The sequence below is a fragment of the Plecotus auritus genome (assembly GCF_963455305.1).
Source record: "Plecotus auritus genome assembly, chromosome: 9".
Classification (NCBI taxonomy): Eukaryota; Metazoa; Chordata; class Mammalia; order Chiroptera; family Vespertilionidae; genus Plecotus; species Plecotus auritus.
In genome coordinates, this window is record NC_137783.1 from 85,043,691 (window position 1) to 85,062,799 (window position 19,109).

The window sequence follows — 19,109 nt, forward strand, 5'->3', positions numbered from 1 at the left end:
GAAGCCAGTGCTGGCAGCTGGGGACAGGAACGCCTACTCTTACAGAATTTTTTGTGCATCAGACCTCTAGTTTTTAATAATAACTAATAATGACTAATTATTATGTACTAATAAATAATCACCTAATTATTAAAATTATTAGATAAATATTATCATTCACATTTTTCAAATGAGGAAAATGAGGCACTGAGAGGTGAACTAATTTGCCTTAAGTCACATAGCCTTGGAGCTGCAAGTCAAAGCCAGGCAGTTGGACTCCAAAATTTGTGCTATTAACCACCACAAAATTCTGCCTTTCAAATTTAGAAAGAGAAAAAAATCAAATAAAGTAAAAACTCCTGGCATTCTATGCTATTTGTACTTGAACTTGACCTTTCAATCAAAAGTTCTTTAGCATGTTATAAAAATTCTTTGTGTGTCCAGATCGGAGAATACCATTTTCCCTTGGAAAAGGTAGTAGTGATATCTTGCTAATATCAGGGAAAAAAATGTCCAAGAGAAATTACAAGTGTCTTTACAATGGAGTGCTGGACACGTCTAACAGATCTTCTGGAGAGAAGCTGGTTTTATGAGAATATGCACTTGACACACACTTTTGGGGGTCCAAGGTCCTGAGGGTCTGAGACCTACTGTGAATTCTTGGCTTCATGTGGGAAAGAATTCAAATACAAGCCAGCATAGAGTTTAAAGTGAAAGTGAGCTTATTGGTGAAGCAGTGAAGACAGAAAGTGGGCTACTCCACAGACACAGCAGCTCCCCTTTAGTGGAATTTGCTTTCTTTACTTTTTTAAAATAGGTTTTTATTGATTTTAGAGAGAGAGGCAAGGAGAGGGATAGAGATAGAAATATAGATGAGAGACATGGATTGGTTGCCTTCCACATGCCCCCTACTGAGATTAAGCCCCCAACCTGGGCATGTGCCCTGACTGGGAATTGAACCATGACCTCCTGGTTGATAGGTCGATGCTCAACCAGTGAGCATCACTGGCAGGGCTATTGAGGCTCATTTAATCAAGGGGGTAGGATATTCAATAAGGGGAAGGAATATTTAGGATCTTCCTGGGATAGGAGTGGAGATTTCTTGGAGGAGCTCCATCAGCCATGTTGTGTCCTTGTATGGGCTTTCTGATTCCAGTCATGGCAGTGAGCGTTGAGTCATTTACATGCTAATGTATTACAATGAGTATAAAAGGCTAGGGGTTATCTTTAGGTGAAATTAGTCCTCAGGATGGATCTAGCTGGTCTCTGCCAGTTCTTAGCCATAAATGTGGTGGTGGGGGAGGTGGTTTTACTTACTTTTTGACAATTCCTATAGTTTTTATTGATTACAGCTGTTTCACCATATACCCTATCTCACACCTTTGACTATAAATAAATCAGTCTATTATATAACTCTGTAAGGATATAAATGATAAAAAAAAACAATAATAATGCAAATAGTTCTTTTCTATAGCAATGCAAATTAATGTTATCTAGCATCCAGTCAAGATGGCAGCATAGGTAACACAGTACTCAGAACTTCCCACAACTCTATCAAAATTACAAACAAAATACAGAACAACCATCATTGAGAACCCCCTGAAACCTAGCTGAAGCAAAATCTTATAACTAAGATGTGTCTTTTGTCATTTAAAAATCAGGAGGCATATCTCAGCTTCAAAGGTCCTTTTTGATGAGCAAGGGGTCCCAGCATATACCAGGGTCTCCAGTCCAGGGTTCCAGTGCTAGAAAGAGAAGTCCCCATAACGTTGACTGTGGAAACAATAAGAGAATCTTGCTGAGTGTCAAAAAATAGCTCTGCCTCTTAAAGGACCCATACATGGACTTACTTGGACTCACTGTTTCTGAGCTCCAGCACTGGGGGAACAGCACAAAAAGTGCATCAGGGACATATGGAAAGGAACTGAAGTGTCTGGCTTCAAGACAAGGGCTGGAGAGACAGGTTTTTTGTTTTTGTTTTTGTTTTCAGACAGAAGTGCTGACAGAAGCCATTCTTGCTTTGCTGAATTCTACCCTTGCAGAGCCAGCAGGCAGGCACCATATCTGAGTCTCCATCAACCTGGCTAACACAATTTGCCCTACCTTCGTGATTCCCTGATACTCTGCCCTACTCAACTTTCAGACCCACCCAAGTTGTTTCCTGTGGCTATTCCATACAAACAGCCTGCCTTGGCTCATGCTGTGAACTTCCCTAAAATCTCTCAAAGAGCCCTGACCGGTTTGGCTCAGTGGATGGAGCGTCGGCCTGCGGACTCAAGGGTCCCGGGTTTGATTCCAGTCAAGGGCATGTACCTTGGTTGCGGGCACATCCCTAGTGGGGGGTGTGCAGGAGGCAGCTGATCAATGTTCTCTCTCATTGATGTTTCTAACTTTCTATCCCTCTCCCTTCCTCTCTGTAACAAATCAATAAAATATATTAAAAAAAAAAATCTCTCAAAGATTCATACCCCCCCCAAACAAGCAGCATCTGGCCTCTGTGTACCCTATACCTTTAGCTAAGTGTCCCCAGGCCTGGCACCAGGGGTAGCCAACCTCAGTTTACAGCTTGGTCTCTCCTGGTCCTTTTCAAGTCCAATACAAGTAGCAATCATCTTCAGATTGCTTTACAACTCATGCCTGTTGGCCCTGGGCAGGGTACAGGTAGCAGCTGATCTTGGTCTGTACCCCCTAGGAAGCCCCAGAACCAGAGCACAGGATGGCCAGCTTCATAACGCATCAGAGCACCACCCAATCACCTCCACCAGCAACACACTCAAGACGTGGACTCATTGGGCATCAGAGCCCTGCTGACGTGCTCCATGGGGTCAACCCATGCACAGCAGCTTCTCTGCTGTGGTCATAGCCAGTCTTTGAAGCTGATCAGCCTCAGGGAAAATCCCTCTCATTGATATACCAACAGCAATCAAGGCTCAATGACAACAGGAGGATGTACATATTCCACATGGGGTTGTACCTAGAGTGCCCATACTGGGTGACAAGAGAGTTATACCACTGGGCCCCACAGAACATCTACTACATAAGGCCACTTTTCTGAGACTGGGAGACATAGCAGCTCTACATAATACATAGAAACAAACACAGGGAGGCAGGCAAAATTAGGCAACAAAGAAACATGTCCCACATGAAAGAATAGGACAAAACTCCAGGAAAAGAACTAAACAAAATGGAGATGGGCAATCTACCAGATACAGAGTTGAAAATATTGGTTATAAGGATACTCATTGATCTTAGTGAGAACTTCAACAAAGAGATAAGAAACAAAGAATAGAGAGAGGAAACAAAGAAGACCCAATCAGAAATGAAGAATATAGTAACTGAAATGAAGAATGCATTTCAGGGAATCAACAGTAGAGCAGAGGAAGCAGAGGATCAAATCAGCAATTTGGAAAAGAAGCAGAAAACACCCAATAAGACAGTAAAAGGAAAAAAGAAAGAAATGAAGATCTTTTTGATGGAACTATGGTAAGGTAGATCAGAAGGAATTAAGGCTAGATACAGAGAAGAACACCTATTATACTATTGTACTACTCCATGCAAGAAAGACTGAAAATTTGAATTATAGTCATGGGGAGTACAGAGGTGACATTAGAGTGGGGACATTATAACAGCTAGAAGGGAGAATTAATCAAGTTTTATAACTGCTTTGCATGTGTGCTATGACTGAAAAGGAGTAATATAGAAAAAGGAGGACCTGTGTAATACTTTCAACAATAAAGATTTTTAAAAGCACAAAGCAAGATCAATGGATTACTCTGATTTAAAAAAAAGAATAATATAGGATGATATTTAAGGATCTGGTTTGCAAAGCAGTCTTGAATAGGTAAATGGAGAAAGAAGAGAAGGTTATTGAGAAGTGGTGTTCTGCTTGATGGAATAAAGAGAGTTTGTTGGGTCTGAGGAGTCTTTTTATTGAAGTATAATTGACTTACAATATTATATCAGTTTCAGGTATACAACATAGTGATTCAATATTTATATACTTATGAAGTGATTATCATTATTAGACCAGTTACCTTCTATCACCATACATTATTGCAATATTATTGACTACAATCTCTATGCTGTTTGTTACATCCCTGTGACTTATTTATTTTATAACTGAAAGTTTGTACCCCTTAATCCCTTTTACCTATTTGGCCCATCCCCTGCTGTGAGTCTGGGGAGCCTTGAGACATTCAGGTGGAGATGTCCAGTAGGGAATGGAATGGAATCAAAGCCCAGTAATGGGATTTGGACCAGAAATTTAAATATTGTATTCTTCAGTGGATAACTAGAAGGTAACAACTTAGAGGTCAATGGGATATCCCAGGAAGAGCATAAGTAATAGTCTTTTTAATAGTCATCATTTCCAGGAGTGACTTTCTAGAGTATAGTATTGTTATTAAAATATCAAAATAATTTAAGAAGGTTATAGTGTACCAAATAAAAAGGATTGTGCTTGCTCATGCAAGAAAAATCCCAGCTCATGGAGATTAAAATCTAAGACTTTAGTATTTTTATTTGTTAGTATATAAATATAATTCCAAAGTTTACTTTTGTTTCTGGCCATATTATGGTAACTGGTATAAAATATTTCTTTCTGCTGTGATTAACTAGAAAACTGGGCAAAATATATGAAACAACTGATTCCATTCATTGGGCACCAAGTAGTATAGAGAAGAGAAACAAATGATGCAAGCCCAAAATCGTACCTGCTTTATACGGTTAGGTCTTTTCTAGGATGACCCAGAAGAACACAGTGGTCTCACTGAGTTGAGGAGACAGATATTAAAGTCTCCTCAACTTTAGGGAGGTGACTAGAATTTGCGAAGAGTGAGATAGCATCCATCATTGAATCTGTTGATGAGCTGCGATGCATCACCAAGGAGCTGTAGACTGAACAGTTCCCAGATGTAACACAAGGCTGGAAGAGGTGTGAGTTCCATCCAGCCAGAGTGACAGATATTAAACATTTAAGATAAGTAGTAAAGAGCTAAATTAGTCCTGGAGTAAAGACTGCACTAGATCCATCCTTAAAAAGCTTACAATAAAACTCTGAAAAGATCAAAGTGATATACAAATTATTTAACTTCTTGTCAAGACAAAATTAAGCACTTTTTAAAAAAATGTAAAAATTTCAACACCTAATAGTGTAATATTCACAATGTCTAGCATCCAATAAAAATTTACTGAACATGCAAAGATATAGAAAAATGTGACCCATAATAAGGAAAATAATTAACTAATAGAAATAGATAAACAAATGACAGAGATGATAAAATTAGCAGAAAAAAGGAGGTTAAAAGCAGCTATAAATATTTCCAAGGACTTACTGAAAAACATGGACATAATATGGAAAGTAATGTAAGACATGAAAAAGTAGCAAATGAAATTGGAGCTGCACAATGTAAATTTTTGTTTAATTTGTTTTCAAATCTGACCGGTCATTTCTTAGTTTCTTAAAGCTTGCACATTTTTGTGATTTCGTCTTTCATTCCTTTATACATTAAATTCTTTGTTATTATATAATCTGGATTTAATATTTAAATATCCAAAGACCTTGTTGACCTAAATCTGTTATTTACTGTTTCTACTGACTTTCTTTCCTACAGTTTGTTTCCTTGTTCAGTATTAGGTGAACTTTGATTGTGAATTCAATTTTTTAACACCTTAATTTGTAGCAATCTGGAGGATCTATAGAGGCCATGTTTTTTCCTTAAGAATATTGGTTATTGTTTCTATTAGGAAGCAAGAGGATTTTTTTCATCTACAACTACTCTACTCTCTTTATAAGATTTGTGGCAGGAGCCTTAGATGCCAATTCTCCGCCTCAATGATTGCTCATGTTTTATAATCTTCAAGGTCCTTCTGCTATAAGTATTTGGGAACTTCTTGTTCCCATTTGTTCTTTGTTTCCATTTGTTCTTTGTAAACTGCTCACTCATCCTTAATCTAGCTTCAGCTCACTGTGTATGTGTTTTCGGGGTGGGGGAGGTGCATGCCTGTGTGCAGAGAGACTGGGGAAGCCTGGAAGATTTCCATTATCTCCTACAAGCAATAAAAAGTGGGTTTTAAAAACTGGATTTTATTAATACTCCATCTGCTATACTATGGGAAGTAAAATTATGGCTTGTCTCTTGACCTGTTACAAATGTTTTGGAAGGCAGAGTTGTGGGCAGTGACTGGTTATATAAAGTCCATGATATTGATAAGTTAGAAAATTTGCACTGTGACTCATTGTGTTATCCTAGGCAAGATAGTTGACTTTTTTGAATCTCTAAGAAAATAATACCTGTCTCTTAGGTTTGTTTGTTCTGAGGATTAACATAGGTGAAGCCACAGCACTTAGAAGCTACTCAATTGAAGCTTCTTTCTTTCCATCTCAACTTCCCCTGGATCCAAAATTCCTGTTATGCTCTTCTCCCCAACACATGTGTTCCCATCTCAATAACCTCTCCGACTTTCAGGAAAAGTAGAGAGCCCATGTGGTCCTTCTTTCATTTTCTTCACATTTCCCTTATTCCCAACTACTAAAGACCACCCAAAGTTGAAAATACAATCAACTATTTTTTTTGCCATTGCTCTAGATATCAAATTATTATGAGTAACATTTATTATGTGTTTAAAATTTATATATATTTTTTATTATATATACAAAGCTTGTAGGATAGGCATTTTCAATACCATTTTCAGAATGGAGAACAAAAGGGCACAGAGAAGATAAGCAATTTGGTGCAGATTAAGATTCTAACTGGGGACCCTTTACCCCCAAATTCATGCTCTTTCTACTATGCCACCTTCTTTTGTCTAATAATCTTTACCAAGCATCATGATCAGATACTGGTTGGCCCAATTATTAGGGGTAAGTTAAATTATTAATAAATTATCAATGACAATAAAAACACTACTTCTATTATGTACTTTTGTTGTTATTGTTGTTAATCCTCATCTGAGGATGTTTTTTCCATTGATCCTTAGAGAGAGTGGATGGAGATAAGGGGGAGAGAGAGAAAGAGAGAGAGAGAGAGAGAGAGAGAGAGAGAGAGAGAGAGAGAGATCTGTGTGAGAGAGACACATTGATTGGCTGCCTCCTGTATGCTCCACGCCTGGGACTGAAACTGCAACCCAGGTATGTGTCCTTGATCCGGAATCAAACCCGAGACCCTTTGGTTTGCAATCCAAAGCACTAATTGAGCAAACAGGCCAGGGCAATATACTTTTTTTGAGCAATCAAGTTGGCAAATATGTTAAGGGAGATGTGAATATAAGTGAGGCTAGAGGGGAAGTTTTACCACTTATGCTCTAAATTCATGACTTGGAACAGCATGTTCCCAACTTGTAATTGAATAAACTATGACTTTAGAAAAAAACAAGAATTGTGACACGTGTCCTGGGCCACAAAGGTACTGAATTATGTGTTTACACTCAGAACCTTAGCTTTGTATTTTTTGACAAGCACTTAGGAATTCATACCCACCCAGATTTTGCTGATTTATTTTTTCTACAATTGGGACATTGACCAACCTTGGTGAATGTGGAGACTTTGTGGATTTTTTAATCTTAATGTCACATAGTAAATGCTCATAGACATGTGTCCTAACTGGGTCACATCTTGGCAGCATAAAGAAATGATAGTGAGTAGGAAAGAATGGGCTTAAAAGAGAGGAAAGGCAGAAGGTCAGAAATTGATGAAAGGAGACCCCAAAACAGAAAACTAATTATCAGATAGTGGGTTAAAACACATATCCAGTATTTAGTTTTCAAAGATGTAAAAATTTGAGACAGAAATTTTGTGGGAAGGGTCAATTACAGCTAATGGAGTATTATAAACAGATGAGATGCAGGGATTGAGTTATTCTGCAAATACTGCAAACTTTTATTTGTTTGTTTTGGTTTTGATGAAATAACATTTGCATCATCTCTGCTACTTACTTAAATAAGTATTTTAACTTTTCTGAACTGCAATTTTTTTCACCTGTGAAATGGGGATACTGATCTTTACCTTGCAATATGGGTTTAAAGATTAGACATTATATATATATATTTCGTGATATCATGTTTGGCACATATTAGATGCTCAGTACACAGTGGTTTTCTTCTTTCTTAAAGAACAGTTCTGAATATATATCTGTTTGACCACATTAAATACTCTGAGAAGTTTCAGAGACATTGATTACCTAAAACAATGTAAAATAATGGAAGTTCAGAACCCTGATTCCATTCTCCTCATGGTTTAGTTTTAATGGAGAGCAAGGTGGCAACCAACACCAGCTCTGTGGTTGGATGAGTTAGCTCTGCCTTGGTATACATCCAACCATAATTTTAGCTGTTACTACAACACAAAATTTTATTCTGCCATTCTTACATAATGTGACCCATCCAAAAGATATTAACTAATCATATCTCAAAAGAAGATGAGTTGTCATAGCCATGGCAAAGCAGTGCCTACGATCATTTCCACAGATTTGTCAGGGCAATGAACATTACTAGTTACTGATATTTGATCTAACCTCCAGAATGAAGCATTTGTGAATTCCAGAGTTCAAACAAAGAATATGCAGATAACAAAAGAAGAGGTCATTCAGCTAAGGGTAAATATCCAAAGTTTATTCTATCTAATAAAAGAGTAATATGCAAATTGACCATCACTCCAACACACAAGATGGCTGCCCCCATGTGTACACAAGATGGCCACCATAAGATGGCCAGCAGGGGAGGGCAGTTGGGAGGGACCAGGCCTGCAGGGGAGAGCAGTTAGGGGTGAGCAGGCCTGCAGGGGAGGGCAGTGGGGGGAACCAGGCCTGCAGGGGAGGGCAGTTAGGGGCAAACAGGCTGGCAGGGGAGCAGTTAGGCATCAATCAGGCTGGCAGGGGAGTGTTTAGGGGGTGATCAGGCTGGTTAGGGGCAATCAGGAAGGCAGGCAGGCGAGCATTTGGGAGCCAGCAGTCCTGGATTGTGAGAGGGATCCCAGATTGGAGAGGGTGCAGGCTGGGCTGAGGGACACACACCCCTGTGCACGAATTTTGTGCACTGGGCGTCTAGTCCATTATAAAGGTACATAAGCCATGCAGTGGTTCTCAACCTTTCTAATGCCGCAACCCTTTAATACAGTTCCTCATGTTGTGGTGACCCCCAACCATAAAATTATTTTCGTTGCTACTTCATAACTGTAATTTTGCTACTGTTATGAATCGTAATGTAAATATCTGTGTTTTCCGATGATCTTAGGCAACCCTGCTAGAGGTTCTCAACCTGTGGGTCATGACCCACAGGTTGAGAACCACTGCTGTAGAGCCTAAGACCATCAGAAAACAGATATTTACATTATGATTCATAACAGTAGCAAAATTACAGTTATGAAGTAGCAACGAAAATAATTTTATGGTTGGGGGTCACCACAACATGAGGAACTGTATTAAAGGGTCGCGGCATTAGAAAGGTTGAGAACCACTGGAATAGAGACAAGTTTTCTAGTGAGAGACTGACTATACAAATGAGCAATGGCAAAATCATATATAAACATAGAACTTTAACACCCAATCTGCAGCAACCTTCTCAGGAAACCAATTCCTCTTCTCAATAATAAATAACCCAGGAAGCCAGCCTGCTATAAGTCAGACTTGCAAGAAGCCAGAGTGCTCTCTAGTGACAACCAAGAAGCTAAACAATATCTTCTGTGACACTCAGTCCAAAATGGCCAAGACTTGATTAATAACTGATGACATCTCTAATTTTATCCCAGTTTCCAGCAGAATATCAATTTTAAAAAGTCAAATATGCACCCTAACCAATCCTATATAATAAAAAAGTAATATGCAAATGGTCGTTACACTATGAAGTGTAACAACCGACTGCGTAACAACCAGATCACGGATCAGCAGGAGGGTGGGGCAGCAAGCTACAAGAGGTTGGCAGAGAGCTACAGGAGGGGACAAGGCAGCAAGCTATGTGGGGGGGGGGGGGTTGGGGGGAGGGGGAGGGGGCAGGGGGAGCTACAGGAGGGCAGGGCAGCAGGCAGAGAGCTACTGAAGGGCAGCAGCAAGCTACTGGCAAGCTACTGGCGCACCAATTAGTGTGCAGGGCTAGTAGTACCATATAATGTCCCACTTCTAGTTATCCCACTACAACTTCCCCTTGCTGACAGTTACCATTGCTTGTTCTCATTTGGTTGGTCTTTGTTTATCTCCACACTAAGCAAAGATCTGCCAAGTCACAATGAAAGGAACTCAATCTTAACTGCAAACTAGCTAGTTCCAATTCATCCCAATTTACAAGACTCAGTGCCATACTGTGCCTTGTCATCCTTCCTGTCCTTTGTCTGTATCATCTCCTTTCTTTTTCAATTATTTTTACTTTTATCTACACTTCTTCAGGTTCCCCTTATAGCTCACTTGGATAATTATTGGATAATTATAATATCCCTTAAGCCAATCAACTTCACATTCTAATCCACTTCAATCACTGCTGCCAGGTACATCTCACAGAAGCATAGTTCTGATGTTGTCACTTATCTAACCAGAAACATTAAATGGGAACATTTTCAGTTTAAGAAGACAATTGGCTTCCATCAAAATCCCAGCAAGTTATTTTGTGGATATCAACAAATTCTGAAGTTTAAATGGAGAAGCAAAACATCCAGAATAGCCAACAAAGAACAACGAAGTTGGAGGACTGACACCACTCAACTTCAAAACTTACTATAAAGCTACAGTAATCAAGTCAGTGTGCTATTGCAAAAAAAAAAAAACAAAATAGATCAATGAAACAAAATAGAGAGCCCAGAGCTAGACCAACATGAATATAGTCAACTTATCTTTGACAAGGAAGCAAATGCAGTATAGTGGAGCAAAGATACGGTAGTATTTCAATAGACAGTGCTGGAAGAACTGGACATCCACATGCAAAAAATGAATTAACTAAAAATAGATCATATCCCTAAATGTAAAACACAAAACTATATCTAATATAATAAAGAGCTAATATGCTAATTAGACCGAACAGCAGAACGACCATCTGGACGACTTTCTGGACGAAGCCAGGGCTGCGAGGGCTGGCTGGGGCTGCGAGGGCCAAGCCCCTTGCACAAATTTTGTGCATCGGGCCTCTAGTATATACTATAAATATATGTAATTATTTGTTGTTTTTTTTTAAAAGAAGACACTGGCTAGTAGCCATTGAAACAGCCTTTCCCAAACTTTTACCAAAGAAAAGCCACATTTTTTACCCTACAATCAAATATAATATACTGACTGTTGAAACACCTTTAACAATTTTAATTAATGTTATTCTGTTTACACAATTAGAATACTTATGCCAAGAATATTACAAAATGCTTTCCTTCCTTCCATATAATCAGAGTTGCCTGGAGCCACTAACAGACCATTGTCATTGCCAAGAAATTTGAATGATGCATTTCAACATTTTTTACCACTCATGTTGAGTAATGTGAGTCATTAAGCTTTTATATGAAAAAAGACTGAGGCATCCACGTGCAGATGTCATCTGTTACTAATTCCATTTTGTATTCTAGTTCACCTCCCAGCTAAAATGTTTGAAAGTTTCTCTGGCAAATAGACATAAAATTAGCATATGTAGTCTGGTTTAGAATTCTGAGATTCTGAATTATTGAAAAAATAGATAAAATTTTATAACTTTCCTATGATCATCCTGGTGTAAAAAAAATACAGGTATTTTAAAATTAGAAGAAAATACAGTGAAGTGCTAATAGTATTTTTCTCATGGTATGATTATAAGCGATTTATTTTCTTCTGTCTACTTTTCTTCCACATTCTAAATTTTCAATAATAAAAATATAAAACTTTAAACATAAAAAATGTAATTAAAATTTTTATATAAACATGGTTTTCTATCACCAACAGACTAAATGAAACAACAAAACGGAATAAACTAAACAAGCTGCAGACTGTTAACCTAAAAATAAAAAGCCAACGTGAGAGGCACCAAGCATTTATCTGAGATAAAAAATAATTGTAATCTGGTGGCATAGATTCTGACAGAAACCAAAATTATATCCCAATTATTCCACAACTGGGCTCTAACCTATCTTCCCACAATTGTATTTTTCATTTTTCATTACTACCTATCACACACTTACTATTTCACTAAAAAATTAACTTTTTGTGATTTTCTGTGTACTAGTAGACCCTATACTTTCTGCATAGTTGTTATTCTTTTTGGACAGGGTTTTTCTTCATATCCAAATCATTTCAGACTCCACTCATATGTGGAGTTATCTATAAGCTTTTATTAAAGTAAACATCTTTCCTTCTGCATAATTTTTATACAGCTTCTTTCTTTATTCCCTTATAGAATTAATTATATGGGATTATCTCTACTAGATTACATTCTTCTTGCCTTCATTCCTTCATTCTTTCACTTCATCCTCCCTTCCTTTTCTCTTTTTAAATAGCTAATTTGGTCACTTTTCCTCTAAATGTCTCCTTCAGATATTATCTCCAAATCTACACTCTTAGTTTGGACATTCTGAAGCATTTAAGACTCAGACACTTGATACGGGAATGTCTAGTGGAAAGAATGACTGTGTCAGCTAGAGGTAGCAAGCATCATGTACTATCTTCTCTGATTAGTCGTGGAGAAGCATGGTAAGTAGGAAGACAGATGTGAAAAGTTATCAGATGGAATATTACTTGACTATCTGCCAGTTTTTGCATCCAAGTTTTGATCACATTAAATTTAAGGTTACTTTCAGGTCTCTGATTCCTGGAAGTCAAATTTATAAAACTAGTCATTATCTGACCCTTGTAGATATTTAGCCATGAAACTAATGATTGTTCTGTGGAACAGTAATTTTCATTTCTGTGCTGAAAAAAAAAAAGAGCCCACCCTTATTTTTCTAGTGTTCATAGCTTCCCTCTACATTTGGTTTATTTACTCTCTCTTCTTTCTTTCTTTCTTTCTTTCTTTCTTTCTTTCTTTCTTTCTTTCTTTCTTTCTTTCTTTCTTTCTTTCTTTCTTTCTTTCTTTCTTTCCTTTCTTTTCCCCTTCCCTCTCTCCCTCCTCACTCCCTCTCTTTTTTTCTACCATCCTTCCACTCCTATCCCTTTCTTCTTCTACTCAGTTGCTCTTAATTTACCTATTCCTTCTCATTAATGCATTGCCTTTTAAATTTTAACCTACAAAATGAAAGTGGACCAATTCATGCATTATCTGAAACTTCCTGGTTTTATAATCTTAGTTTGGCTATTCAACAGACATGGGAATGAGGAGTTTGAGTATGTAAGACCTTAATTTATTCTTTTATTAGAGAGACTTAAGATGACAGCTACAATCTTTTTCTAAGAAAATAAAACTTCTTTAAAATTTCAGTTACTGCCCTAACTGGTTTGGCTCAGTGGATAGAGCGTCGGCCTGCAGACTGAGAGGTCCCAGGTTCGATTCCGGTCGGGGGCATGTACCTTGGTTGCGGGCACATCCCAGTGGGAGGTGTGCAGGAGGCAGCTGATCGATGTTTCTCTCTCATCGATGTTTCTAACTCTCTCTCCCTCTCCCTTCCTCTCTGTAAAAAACCAATAAAATATATCAAAAAAAAAAATTTCAGTTACTAAGGTATTAGTAACCTAATCTACATTCTTAGTTTGGACATTCTGAAGCATTTAAGACTCAGACACTTGATACAGGAATGTCTAGTGGAAAGAAAGAATGTAAGATCTAGGAATTTAGAAACATATGCATGATTTGTGAATTTTTTTTTTACTTTTCATTCACCGGTTTGGCTTTTGCTATGTGCCTGTCATTCATAATTAACATATTAATTCTGTAATCAATTTGGGGATACAGGCTATATGCAAGGCTCCAGGATAAGTATTAGGAGTGCAGAGATAAATGAGACATAGTCCCTAGCTTCAAGAATGTACAGTAACAGGGGAGGCAAATAAGTGAACCAACACACTGCAGTTCAGTGTGAGAGATCAGCAACAGAGGCAGGTACAAGATGCATTAGGGAAAAGATAATGAACTCCTCCTGGGGCTTGAGGGAGAACTCTCAGGGAAGTCTCTGAGGCTCGTGTACAAAATGACAAAGTTCTGTGTGGGGCAGACCTTTGTTTTTATTTCAGGGACAACAAGGTCCGCTTTGCCAATCACATTAGAACAGCTGGGAAACTGAACATAATATCTGTCAGGCTTCTTTCTGAACTTTAAATATGTTTTATAAGTTATGAGAAAATTTACCAAGGAGAAACATTAACCTAGAAGGAATTGACTTTTGGGCTGCCACAGCTCTTTGGCTTTTAGTCTCTTCCTGCTTTTTCTGTCTGACGCCTTATTTCTTCCTGATTTCATTTCTGGTACAGGTCCTGCTATCCTGACATCAGTGAGGACAAATATTTCCCTTTATTTTAATTAAGACAGGATACAGACTTTCTTCTCCCAGAGGAATTTGAAGTGTCTTTAGATGAAGCCTATTGTAAAAACGATGCTTAAATTAGATGCATAGCACTTCCAGGTGGTCATTATGCATCTGGATACCACCAATTACGAGGGTCTTACTACCACTAAGGAGTCCTAGTCCATATTTTTGTAAAGGTAAGGAAGGTGAAGTTAGTGGGAGAGATGGGGGTTGGCAGGTGGCGAGGGGATCGTTAAAAGTTTAACAAAGTTTCTTCCTCTGAGACTGTTTAGGGATTTTCCTACAGGCATTTATTGTATACTAAAGGCCCGGTGCATGAAATTCGTGCACGGGGGGGGGGGGGGGGAGGTTGTCCCTCAGCCCAGCCTGCACCCTCTCCAATCTGGGACCCCTCGAGGGATGTCCGGCTGCCCCTTTAGGCCCGATCCCGGTAGGATTGGGCCTAAACGGGCAGCCAGACATCCCCTCACAATCCAGGACTGCTGGCTCCTAACTGCTCACCTGCCTGCCTTCCTGACTGCCCCTAACCGCTTCTGCCTGCCAGCCTGATCACCCCCTAACCACTCCCCTGCCAGGCCAGCCTGATTGATGCCTATCTGCTCCCCTGCCAGCCTGATTGCCCCTAACTGCCCTCCCCTGCAGGCCTGGTACCCCCAACTGCCCTCCCCTGTAGGCCTGGTCCCCCCCAACTGCTCTCCCCTGCAGGCCTGGGTCCCCCCCAACTGCCCTTCCCTGCAGGCTGGTCACCCCCAACTTCCCTCCTCTGCTGGCCTGGTCACCCCTAACTTCCCTCCCTTGCAGGCTTGATCACCCCCAACTGCCCTCCCTTGCAGGCCTGGTCCCTCCCAACTGCCCTCCCTTGCTGGCCATCTTGTGGTGGCCGTCTTGTGTCCACACGGGGGCAGCCATCTTTGACCACATGGGGGCAGCCATCTTGTGTGTTGGAGTGATGGTCAATCTGCATATTATTCTTTTATTAGATAGGATAGAGGCCTGATGCACGGGTAGGGGCCAGCTCGTTTGCCCTGAAGGGTGTCCTGGATCAGGGTGGGGGTTCCCTTGGGGCATGGGGCAGCCTGGGCAATGGGCCTGTGGTGGTTTGCTGGCCGGCTACGCCCCCTGGCAACCCAAGCGGAGGCCCTGGGATCTGGGATTTATTTATCTTCTATAATTGAAACTTTGTAGCCTTGAGCGGAGGCCAGGGCTGCGGGAGCTTGGCTTCCTCCATCGCCGGGGGCTACTCAAGCCTCCTGCTTGCTCCGTGGCCACAGCCATTTTTGTTGGGATTTATTTATCTTCTATAATTGAAACTTCGTAGCCTTGAGCGAAGGCCTGGTCCGGCCAGGGTGTGCAGGAAGCTTGGCTTCCTCCATTGCTGGGGAAACCCAAGCCTCCTGCTCACTCCGTAGCAGCAGCCATCTTGGTTGGGTTAATTTGCATACTCGCTCCTGATTGGCTGGTGGGCATGGCTTGTGGGTGTAGTGGAGGTATGGTCAATTTGCATATTACTATTTTATTAGATAGGAGTAGAGGCCCGGTGCACAAAGTTTGTGCACTGGTGGGGGAGTGTCCCTCAGTCTGGCCTGTGCCCTCTCGCAGTCTGGGACCCCTCAATCCTTACCGCCTGCCTGCTTGCTGCTCCTTACCTCTCAGCTCACTGCTCCTTAGCGCTGCCACAGAGGTGGGAGAGGCTCCCACCACCGTCGCTGCCCTTGCCAGCCATGAGCCTGGCTTCTGGTTGAGCTGTGCTCCCCCTGTGGGAGCACACTGACCACCAGAGGACAGCTCCTGCATTGGGCATCTGCACCCAGTAGTTCAGTGGTCAGTGTACATCATAGCAACCAGTAGTTCTGCAGTTCAGTCTATTTGCATATTAGGCTTTTATTAGACAGGATTTGTGTGAGCTCTTTATATGTTAAAGATACTAACCATTTATCGAATATTTGCTGCAAATACAATTTTGCCAGTTTGACTTTTAAAATCTAGGCTCATTACGATTTCCCCTGTAGCTACATGGATTCCTTTAGATGCCTGTTTTTGTCCTTGTTGGAATTCTATGTTATTTTTATTGCTATAATTTCTTTTTTTAAGAGTCTCTTATTCTTGTTGAGTTATGTTTGCTTCTAGAGTTTGCAGCCATGCGACCATAATGGCTTCACTTCTAACTTTATTTTTTTTAAATATCTTTTTATTTATTTGAGAGAGAGAGAGAGGAAGAAAGAGAGAAAGAGAGAAACATTGAGCTCATAATCGGGGCATGTGCCCTGACAGGGAACCTAAGCAGCAACCTATAGGTATACAGGACAGACATCCAGGCCCTGGCCACAGGTTTTTCACTCTTTGTTGTTAATGCTTACAGGAGTCAAAAGGTCCTTCGCAGGTGGTTTATTATGCTAATGAGCTCGTAGTTTCTGAAAGAGGCTGAAGATTCTCATTCAGGGTTTTCACAGGACAGTGGCACCTCGCAGAACCCCTACTCCTAGGAGACTCCCTTTCAACAGTAATAACAGAACAGCTGACACTGAATGGCCACTTAAAACAGGCCCCAGCACTCTTCTAAGTGCTTCACCTGGCGACCTGGTTTGATTAACAACCCCAGGAGGCTGGCACTATTATTCCCAGCTTTCAGATGAGAAAACAAAGACGCGGAGTGGTTAAGTGATTTGCCCAAGTGCAGGGCAGAGCTGGGAGGCACACCGAGTGGGGGCTGCTGGGGGACAGATGTGCACACAGTTGACACAGGGATTCCCGGCGTGAGTGACAACTGAGGCAGGACAGGACAGTGCCCGGAAGAGAGGGAAGGCAGCGGGTATTGCCCCGGAGACCCAGGGAGCACATGCTGGGACCCGGCTGGGCTGCTGACCCGGCTGGGTTCCTGGGGTTTCATATTGTAGAGCCGTATTGCCCAGGAATCCGGAATCTGGAATCCGAGTTCTCGCTGGGGCCCCAGGACACGGAGCAGGCAATTTCCACACCTGCCCAGATTGCCAGTTAAGCACTGGGGTTCTAAGCCCAGTGAGGGCAGGGGGCAGATAATCACAGTGGCAACAGTGAGCGCTTAGTACCTGTCAAGCACCGGGCTGAGGGCCTTACGTGCATAATCTTATGCACACCCTGTAACATCCCAGTGAGGCTGTAATATTATCATACCCATTTTATAGATGAAGAAACCGAGGCTCAGAGGTTACACAGCTCTAACTGGCAGAGTCTGTGTGACTCCAAAGTCTGTATATCGTCACCAGGTCCCTCTGCTACCCCTGACCCTCGGGTGAATGGCATTGCTAAGTCCAGCTTTTCTCTCCCTCCTGCTCTGGGACACCCAGTGATCAGCAGGGCTGAGCAGAGGAGGAGAGACAGCTCCAAGGGACCCAGCAAAGGACCTGGCCATTATTTCTCTAGAGCCCGATGATAAGGAAAAAGATTTGCCATTTCCAGGCTGTTCTATTGTATCTTCTTCCCACTAATGGAAACTGGTACGCCATGGCGATCAGAGCCTGCAGGCCGGGGTGAGGGACCAAGAGGTCAGCCGTTCTTACCCGTCTGCACCCCCACTGCGGGTCGCCCTCTGTGTGTGGGGCAACCAGTGGGCTGGGGCCTTGGCCTGGCGCCACCCACCCAAGGTTCCCAGATCGCCATTGGGGATAGGAACCTGCCCACTGCAGGGAGGGACCTAGAGGTGGTCAGTGCACCTCATAGTGAGTGGTCAAGCAGTCCTTCTGTCGTTCCCCTGTTAGGGTCAATTTGCATATTACCCTTTTATTATACAGGACAACTGATGTGAACAATACTCTACTTGATAAAGAAAAGGAAGGAAAGGAAAGGGACAGAAAGGAAAGGAAAGGGAAAGAAAAGAAAATAGGTAGGATAGGGGAGGGGAAGGAAGGGAAAAGGAGGGGAGGGGAGGGAGGGGAGGGAGGGGAGGGGAGAAATAAATGAACAGCATGGAGAAAGAAATTAGGATGGCTTTTTCTTAAGTTCAAAGTATCTACTAGTTTGAATTTACAGAGAAGGAAAGGGGATTGAAAGAGGATTTTTAAATAGTGTGGAAGAATTTCAGTCTAGTGAACAATATAATTCATTTTAGTTTTACTAGCATTCACAAAACAGCTGTTACAGATCCGTTGCCCATTAATAAATGAATACAGAATTAAGACCAACCAAAGAGAATGGATACACTTCTTCACAATCTTTGTTCTATCCTGTCTAGTAGTTTTTCTTCCTCAAGGTCTAACAAATCCAGACAGAAAACAGAAATAGATATTTCAAATCCAAGACACAAAAAAGAAATTGTCCCTTCCCATTTAATTATAAATATTATTTCTTCTGTTTTCTTTTGTGTGTGTTTTTTATGGAATCTTTAGTACATACTTTAGCTATATATGTATAGCTTTTCATATACTTACATCATGTAACATTTGTTTTTAATATGTTCTTTTATTTTATTTTTTAAATACATTTTTATTGATTTCAGAGAGGAAGGAATGGGGGGAGATAGAAACATCCATGATGAGAGAGAATCATGGATCAGCTGCCTCCTGCAAGTCCCCCACTGGGGATTGAGCCCACAACCCAGGCATGTGCCCTTGACCGGAATCAAACCTAAGACCTTTCAGTTCGCAGGCCAACGCTCTATCCACTAAGCCAAACTGGCTAGGGCCTAATATGTTATTTTAAAACTCATTTAAAAGTTCTATGCAATTCTGACATTTTACTAAGTCAGCTTACTTCTCTCAAACACACA